We start from the raw sequence: 8,894 nt of genomic DNA on the forward strand, positions 1-8,894 counted from the left end.
TTTCTTTCTTTCTTTCTTTCTTTCTTTCTTTCTTTCTTTCTTTCTTTTTATTCTGCAGTCACAGTTTAGCTACATAAATTTTCTCGGTACGCTCTTCATTGGATATGTCTTACCATGCAAGTTTATGTTTTTTTGTTTTTTTTTTTTAACCATTTTTCCCCTTAACTGTGGAGCTGACAGGATTTGGAAGTTATCCAGCCCTAAGCCCCATTTGATAAATGAGGAAGCTGAAAGCTAAAGAGAAGGCCTCCCTTATGCAAAGTCAAAGCCAGACATTAGCAGGATAGGGGTCATTCCAGCAACCCCAAAATTCTCGATGGCTCCCAAAGCACTGTGCCACAATTCTAACAAATGCCCAGAACAAGTACACACCAGTCAGTGACATGCACAGCAAATGCCACTAGTGCATTGGCCTGGACACACAAGCCTGCAAGAGCAAGCCCCTCAGGCAAGCTGTGGAGATGTTAAATAATTCAACGCAACCACCATCCTACAGCTGAGCAAGTGGGGGTTGTTCCAGCACACATCTGGGCATCCACTGTACTTCTGGCTCCATGCCAGTAAGGGAATGTCAACCAGGAGAAATCTAGAGGGTTCCAGCCTCTGAAGCCCACAGCCCTGGGACAGGTAGGTAAACAACACCCAAGCAGTATAGCTGGGCTCTCTAGAGGGGCACAGAGAGGACCACAGACCAGATAGCACTGGCCTGAAACGATGGATGAGGTTTGTTGTTTTTTTTTTTTGTTTGTTTGTTTGTTTGTTTGTTTTTTCCAGAAGCTTCCAGATCAGTCATTCTCCCAGAGCCACTTTCAGAATCACGCCGTACATCAGAGCATTCATTTGAGTTATCTATGTCTATGGTCCTCCTGTCCAAGGTCTCCTCGTAAGTACTCCTCCTAATCACGGAAGCTGGTGAATGTGCCCCCGAAGGCGATGATGGTGACTGTCAGCAAAGGTGACAATGGTGCTGGGTAGACTGTGGTGACAGGAATGATGGCTATGGTGATGCCGACCTCTGGTAACAAGCATCAGCAGCGGTAATGATGATGGATGGCGATGACCGTGGTGGCATGGCTTCTCTAGGGAAGCACTAACTTCCCCAAGACAAGCTGTGGGAGGGAACTATAGGCTACAGGGAATTCCTTATATTGTCCAGGGGGAGGGTTCCCTGGCTGAGAGGCCCTGGAATTTCTCACCTGTGCCTTGCTTCCTCTGACCCATTCTCACTAACACCCCCAAACTACAAGTTCTCAGCTGACAATGAGGCCAGGGGACCATCAGGCCACACTGTTTTAGATTCAGCAACAGAAAGCAGTGGACATAGATGAATGCAAGAGTGGCTACCCTTCATCCACGACTTCAGGAAAAACCTTCTAATTTCACTGACTGAAGAGACCAAGGCAGCAGCCACTGGTCACAAACCACACCCGGGGGCCATGGCTATGCCACTGTCCAGGCTGTACCACCAAGCACAGGACCCACGTGGACACTGTGGAAGGGTTTTTAACAAAGTACATCTCTGCCCAGCTACATCTGGGCAGGGGTTGTGTGGAAGAGCTCTGCTTGGACCCCAAGCTGAACAGCATTCACTTGGCTAGTCTATTAACAGTACCCCGTGGTAAACAGAAACAAGACAATAAAACAAAACAAAACCACTGCATGATGCTGGAAATGATTGGTTTTTAAGAAGTTCTCAGTTCCCTCCAAAAATGAATTACAGGGAAGCAAATGGAAAGGGTGGGAGTGACAGGAAGGGGTGAGGACTGCCAACAGTTCTGTGTCCAGGAAGCATCTTTTAAATGCGGAGAGAAAGCAGAGAGCTGAGCATTCCCTTGCTGGGGGAGGAACTCGGTACAATTCGTGAGCACACTGCTCCAGGGCTGACTGTGAATACTCCCTGTAGTCCTCAGCCTGTGAGCACACCAGCATCCAAATGCAGCAGTGCTTTCCAAGCACTCCTCGGGGCAAAGGGCAGGAAGCCTAGCCTCACTGGGCCTGAGAAGCAATTTGCAGAATAATCCAGGCAGCCCCCAATGTTAGGGTCCCTGCTGAGGCATGAGGAGACCTGAGAAGGGGCTCTCAGAAGCCATGAGACCAGGAAGACCCAAAATGACGGTCCTGGCTCCCTTCCAGTAGCCTTCACACACACATCCATAAGTCTGAATTTGGAAAGGAATGCCTAATGGCCGAGAGGTGCTACCATTCAAGGAGGTTTGACCAGTGACAGTGGCCACAGATTTGTCAGCTTTTCTCCGAAGGTCCAGGTGGGCCCAGAACCCTCTCAGACAATACATCAGAGAGCAGCGACTGTGACTGGCCCTCAAGTCCTTTGCCTTCTCCCAAGCTATTTTGCAAATGGAAGGAAACAAGACATCCTCACATGAGGTCTGCTTACTTCACTGGGAGAGAAGTAACCTGTGACCTGCTGTCTGAGCACTACCTACATGGAGTACATGGATCACTTCATGCCTCTGCTGCTGCACCTGTCAGACAGGGCATCACTGTCCGCCAGTTTTCTTAGTACCCACAAGTGTGAGGAGAATACTACTTCCGAAATGCACAAAGCACTGGAGCAACCTCAAGACTCAACCGCTCCTCTGCCCGAGGAGGCCCACCTTTACCACTTACCCTCCCAAAGAACTCTCTCCATGTGCGAAACCCAGCCACTTCTGCCAGCTGGACCAGACGTGGAAGCGAAGGAAGACACAACGCGTACCGCTCTTGCCCTGAAAGGCGCTACCTTGGCTTATGGAGTGATGACAAGCTTTGTACAGGAAAAACTGAACATTTGTCCAGGCCGGGTCATACTGAGCACATAGTGACAACCAAAACAAGGCCAAAGGCCTGGTTTAGTTCTTGGCTCTTCAGCTTCCAAAGGCCTGGTTTAGTTCTTGGCTCTTCAGCTTCCAGTGCTATTTGTTTTGCTCTGTGCCTCCTCAGCCTTTACATCCAAAAGATAAGTTTGATGCCATTTGCTTCCCAAGTTTTTCATAAAATAAGATGACAATGTAACAAGGCCCCTATATCACCTGAAGCACACACATCCTGTACCCCAAATGCCAACGCTCTGCTAGGTAGATACTTAAGATAAAAAAGGGCTGTGATAAAGGCAGCTCCAGTCAGCAGCTAATACCCTTCGAGTATGCCTTGGGTAGCAGCGTTATGCTAGGTACAGGCCGGGGGAACTGGTAAGAGAGCTCACCATGTGGAGGCAAAATGGACAAGCGCCCAGTTCTCTCCATCAACATGGAGGTGAGAAGTCAATTCTACCTGGTAGACTCCAGGATGACTCCAAGGAAGATATCCCTTGACTCCAACCTAGGAAGGGGAAGGAGGAAGGAAAGGTAAGTCATAGAATCTGGTCACAAGTGGCTGTGTGGGGTGGAGCTTGGGCCAGGAGGGGGAACATGAAGGTGAAGCATCATTTGGAAAAGATTCAGGAAGCCCTTCACCAGATGATAGTAATGGTCATATAACTGTCAATTGACAAAAAAAAAAAAAAAAAGGCAAAACAGCATTGAACCGTACACTTAAAACGGACATATCTTTATCTGAGTTACACTATATCATTTCAGAGGTTGGAATCCTGCAGTTACAGCACTGTGGAAGAGGAGAGAGAGGTTAGGAACTACTCACCTCTTCCACCCTCCACCTCTCTCCCAAGTACCCACGTGGAAGCATTTCTCCCAGAAGGCCCCTTGTTCCTAGCCTGGGCAGGGTCTCCCTCATGTGGGTCCCTTGAGCTCCAAAGGCTTTTTGATGGCTTTCCTACCCCATCGTCAGCTGAAGACCTTAAATTTTGCACCAGCAGTAGAGAAGCCTGGGTCAGCCTTCCCAGAGCCTGACTGGAAGAGAACGCAGGAGTGGGCAAACCTGAGGGGGGAGGAGCAAGATGACCAAACGTGCATCCTCTACACTGAACTGCTGGTGGCACGGCTGTAGGGAGGGAACCAGGAGCCAAGTTACATGGGAGGCAGAGGTTCTGACTGGAGTGAACAAGCCGGCACTCCGGTTCCCTTGGAAGAGTCACCAGATGTAATGAGGGACAGAAAAGAACCCTCCATCTCTACCTGAGATACAGAGCTTTCACAAATGAGGAGAGGGGCCTCGTCTAAACAGGACTGGTGGAAGATGTGGCATCAACACAAGAGAGCTTTGAACCTGCTGGGATAGATACCATGAACCCCGTACTCTATCCCAGAACATGGAGCAGAGCTGCAGCCAAGGAAGTGACACAGGTGTGCGTCACCTATCAGTTTGGAGGATCGGGCAGGTGCACTGCCTATACTATTGCTCCCGAGGAATCCATCCCTGGCTGAAGCAGACTGAGAGCAAGGGATGATTTCACCAGAGACCCAAGGGTCCTGGAGCAAAATCCGTGGAGTCTGTGCAAGTTGAGTCCCTTCCATTCCACCCAGGCCTGCTTCCATTTTAAATTTAATTGGCAGGACTGGGGGTTAAGCCCAGAGCCTCATGCATGCCAGGCAAGTGATCTAACATGGAGCTACAGCCCCACCCTTTTCTTCCTTTCTTTAGGATCATGGGAATCTTCACCACGGTGTGGTTACCAGTCTTGAGTTTTCTTAGTCAGAGACGCACTGCTGGCTCCTGGAGAAGACTATGGAGTGGAGACAGGTAAACCTGAGCTGGCACCCCCACCCCCAGGCTTCTGGCTGCTTGCCAACTTAGGCTGTACTTAAAACAGCATCAAGAAACAGAGTATCAGGCAAGCAGAGCCAGCGGGTTAGCAAGTGCTGGGGGTGCGTCAGGTTTGTTAAGGTGAAGGAGAGGAGCTCTAAGAATTCCTGTCTCCTGCCCTCAGGCTGACAGGAGAGGGTGACCGAGGAGAGCCTGGGAGAAGGGAGGCCTCAGTTAGTCATGGCTCATAAATGCAGAGGTGTAAAGCATTGCCTTGGAGATTCATTCTTGTCAAGGTAGAGCTCTCGTGTGTGTGTGTGTGTGTGTGTGTGTGTGTGTGTGTGTGTAAGAAATGTCCCACCTGTCAAAATGTATTGATTACCTGAAGTTATATATTGCAAGCTGCCCCACTAGAGCCTGGCTGAGCTTTGTTGTTTGGTACAAAGTGATCTGAAATGAACGTTGTCCTTCTCCTACATAGAGTGAGGGGCCATCCTTTTATCTCTCTAGAATTACATCCTTCACAGATTAAGAACCCAACCCAGAGGGCTGGAGAGATGGCTCAGAGGTTAAGAGTGCTGTCTGCCATTCCAAGGGACCCAGGTTCAACTCTCAGCCCTCACATGGCAGCTCACAACTGTCCGTAAGCAGTTCCAGGTGGTCTGACACCCTCACACCAATGCACATAAAATAAAATTAAATAAATTATCTTAAAAAAGAACCCAAACCAGATGGAACTAGCCACAAGAGCTACGTGAGATTTACAGCTACACAGCCACCCTGAAGAAGCCCCAAAAGACTGTAGCTTTGATTTCGGAGTCCCAAAGCAGAACACAATTAAAATCTCCAAGTGTCAGTCATTCTAACTCCAACCAGGCCCTCGCTTACCAAGCACAATGATACCAGGCCCTGACAAACACTCAAAAACCATCCATAATCCCCATCTGGCCTGGGCCAGCCACTCACAAATTGAAAGCATTCTCCCACACCAAACAAGCATGATTTGGGACCTGCTGGAATGCAACTGGTCTAATACAAACCGAGTCCCAACTTAGACAAAGAACCAAGTTGCCAAACAATTTAACCTTCAATCCCAAGTAAACGCTGGGGCTCCCCGCAAGGGCCTGGGATTATCACTGGAGTGTAGGTAAGCCAGGAATTCCACCGTTTATAAGGGACAATCTAAAACGTTAGAATGAGTTTGAGACCTATGGAAGGCCTCCTGCTGCCTAGTCAGTGTGGAACTGGATGTGAAAGGCAGCCCTTGAGATTCTGAGTGCTGAGCTTCAAAGGCTAGGAGGCACAGGACTACCACCTAGCAGAAGAAACAAGTCCCTCCAGGCAAGGGCGGAGCTGGCCCTGCAATGACTCCTGGACCTATTCCTTTTCCCGCCATGGGAATTTCCAATTCTACACAGCCTTGCGGTCAAAGAGAGGGACTAAGCCAAAGTAAGTGTAAAACAATTCCCTCAGTCCCCCCACCCTCAGCACACTGTTGGCAGTATTTGGCCAGAGTTTGGGCAAACCACGTTCATCTGGGCAGTCTACCTGCTCTGGTCCTTCTACAAGCCTTCCAGACACACATTCTCAAAGTCTTGGCTCCTGGCCTGTTATGACACATTGACAGCTGTGTTCCACCTAGGATACAGTGTAAACGTGGGGCTCAAAGGAGCAGGCCGGGCAAGGCCGTGGCACTACATCCCACTACAGGGAGAGGCACAGCCCCTGGGCCTTCCCATTGGCACATTATCCAATAAAAACCTCAAGAGCTTGGTAATTACAGGCACTTTCAAAAGTGAAACAGAAATAGATCGAAGGCCAAAATGCTAGCTTGCTTGAGACAAAGGGCTGGCTTTCACTAGGAAAGCAAAACAAAACAAGACAGTTTTTTGGTCTGTCTTCTGAGCTGAGACTGCCAGACTGATTTTTAAAAAATGATTATTGGATATGATTTGGGGGAAATAAGATTCCAATCAAAAGCCTTTTTCTCTTTAGGGTATAAACTCATTTGGTAAGACTCAGAACAGGTGGCTTTTTAAGTGAGTCCCTGACATGGAATCAGGATTAAAAATCAGCTTATGACATCCCTGGATGGCTATCATTTCAAAGACCTCAGTGCTCTGGAGACAAATCCAAGGACTCAAACCAGAGGTTTCTGCTCCTGTGTCTCAACGCCAAGGTCTCTTCCGCCCTTGCCTAAAGGCTGTTTTTAAACTGGGAAGGGTCCTGAAAACAAGGCAGCAAAGGGGAGGAATCAAGCCGGCAGGGCCTCAGCAGCAGCCCCACGCTGCCTCTCTGGCTGGCGCAGAGCAAATGCTGAAGAGCAGTGGGCTGAACTGCCAAGAACGTGTGCATATCCAGGGCAATGCAGTTTTACCAGGTTTCAATAATATGTGTGTGTGTGTGTGTGTGTGTGTGTGTGTGTGTGTGTGTGTGTGCGCGCGCGCGCGTGCCCGCGTGTTTTAAATCAGGGGGTGGAACTGGAAGGAGGGGTGCCACCTGACCTCGGCCTCCCGAATCAGGCTGACCACATGGGAACTGAGGCATGCGGGGCTTGGGGGTGGGGGTGTCTAACCCGGTTTGGAGTCCTGGCAAACACCCTCTCCTGAGCGGACTTGTTAGTAGCCAGGAGAAGAGAGGACGACCTCCTGAATGACCAGGCCAGGAGAAAGGCTCCCGGAACCCCAGACTGTGTGTCTACAGAGACCGCCACTTTCACACCGCAACTCCACAGGCGACATCCTTCAGGCACTTGTTGAACAAAAGGGCTCCCGAGTCTGTAGTCGCAACCATCCGGAACCCTGTCTGGGCGCGGGAGCCTTCCGGGCTGGCGCTGCGCGCTGCGGGCTTCCGCACTCCCAGAGGCCGAGCCACGCATCTTGCAAGGTGCGGAGAGAAGGCAGCGCACCCAGCTGCCTAAACTTTCTCAATCTCCATGCTTTCGCTGTGAAGTTAGAGCCAGGAAGGAGGCACAAACCACCGCAGAGGAGGAAATGAGAGCGTCATCAGCAATAAAGGCAAAACAGATTTCTTTTTAAAGAGATGAGAATCCAATGAATAGCGCCTACTGTGCGCAAGGCTCTGGGTCAAGAACCACATGTAGCGCGTTCTCTGTCAAGACAGCCCCAGGAGGGCCGTCCCCATGTAAAGCAGACGCCAACTGCAACCCAAGAAGGTGGTCTGTCTCAGGCTCAGTTCTGAGGGAGGGTCACGGCGAAGCCAAGGCTGGGTTGGTCTTCCTCACTGTCCGGGAGCTGATCACTGCCACACGGGTCCCCATCCTCCTTCGAAGCTCACAAGAATCCCAGGTGAACCTTGTGAATCTGCATCCCTCCCTAAGGGGGAGTGGATCAACGCCTGCTGCCCACCAGGGTTACCCGTCGGCCCTAGCCGTACCCTCAGGTTTCTGAGCTACGCACTGCGCCGCGCGACACCAACCGGGGGCTCAGCTTGCCTGGCCAGACCGCCCACGCCCACCCCGCCACCCCCACTCTGCGCACAGCGACTCCCCTTCCACGCTCGCCCGGCACTAGTCCCCACCGGCAACTGCGCCCCGGCACCCAATTCTACAAACGCAGTCTGCAAAGTGCACACCCCACCGAGCACACGGATCTCCACGAGGACACGCCATACTAGAGCCACGCCACCGTCCGCGGTCAGCTGCAAGTCCACCGCGCAGAGAAACTGGCACCATCAGTACCGGCGCGCACACATCCGCGCACTCACACGGCCGGGTCGCAGTGAGCCGGTACGGTGCACACACGCTCCCTCCACGCAGCCCCGCGGCCCCGCAGCCGCCCCTTCCCTACCGGCTCCGGCTCTGGACGTGGTCCTCCGGCTTCTTGAGCCCAAGTTCGGTGGTGGTCGAGGCTGGGGAGGTGACCGGGAGCGCGGTCGTCCGTGCGCCCGCAGCCGACGCGCGAGCCCAGCGACCTTCGCGGCTCGGAGAGACAAAAGGATCCGCCGGCCAGGAGGGAGCGAGGTGTGGGCGACCGCTGCTCTGCAGGTCCTCCACCCGCAGCCGCCGCCAGCCCGGGAAGGAAGGGACAAGAAGGCGGGACCCGGAGGCGGAGGCCGGGGCGGGGCGCATGGAGGGGGCGGGCGCTCAAGTTTTCTACGGAGCCGCCCCCGGGCGCGACCACGCCCCCAGACCTAGCCCCGCCCCGGTCGCAGACTGGTCACGCCCCCACCCTGTAACACACCCACTGCTGAACCCTCCGTGCGCCAACCCTGGTCCTTACATTACCCTGACCACT

At 52.1% G+C, this 8,894-nt stretch overlaps 1 protein-coding gene across 2 annotated transcripts in view; it reads right to left on the reverse strand.

Annotated features, from left to right (window-relative positions):
- Hpcal1 (hippocalcin like 1) overlaps window positions 1–8,693 on the reverse strand; it is a 100,381-nt gene extending 91,688 nt beyond the window's left edge. Inside the window, exon 1 of one of the 2 annotated variants that reach the window (XM_055625330.1) lies at window positions 8,448–8,693. The gene's annotated coding sequence lies outside the window, so the exon portion shown is untranslated. Of the gene's footprint in view, window positions 1–3,202; window positions 3,223–8,447 lie in introns of those variants that run through there. The other variant, XM_055625333.1, reaches the window with a different exon arrangement.
- Between the last annotated feature and the right edge of the window lie 201 nt (window positions 8,694–8,894).

Source organism: Psammomys obesus, unplaced genomic scaffold (genome assembly GCF_907164565.1).
Source record: "Psammomys obesus unplaced genomic scaffold, mPsaObe1.curated_primary_1811, whole genome shotgun sequence".
In the NCBI taxonomy this organism is placed as follows: Eukaryota; Metazoa; Chordata; class Mammalia; order Rodentia; family Muridae; genus Psammomys; species Psammomys obesus.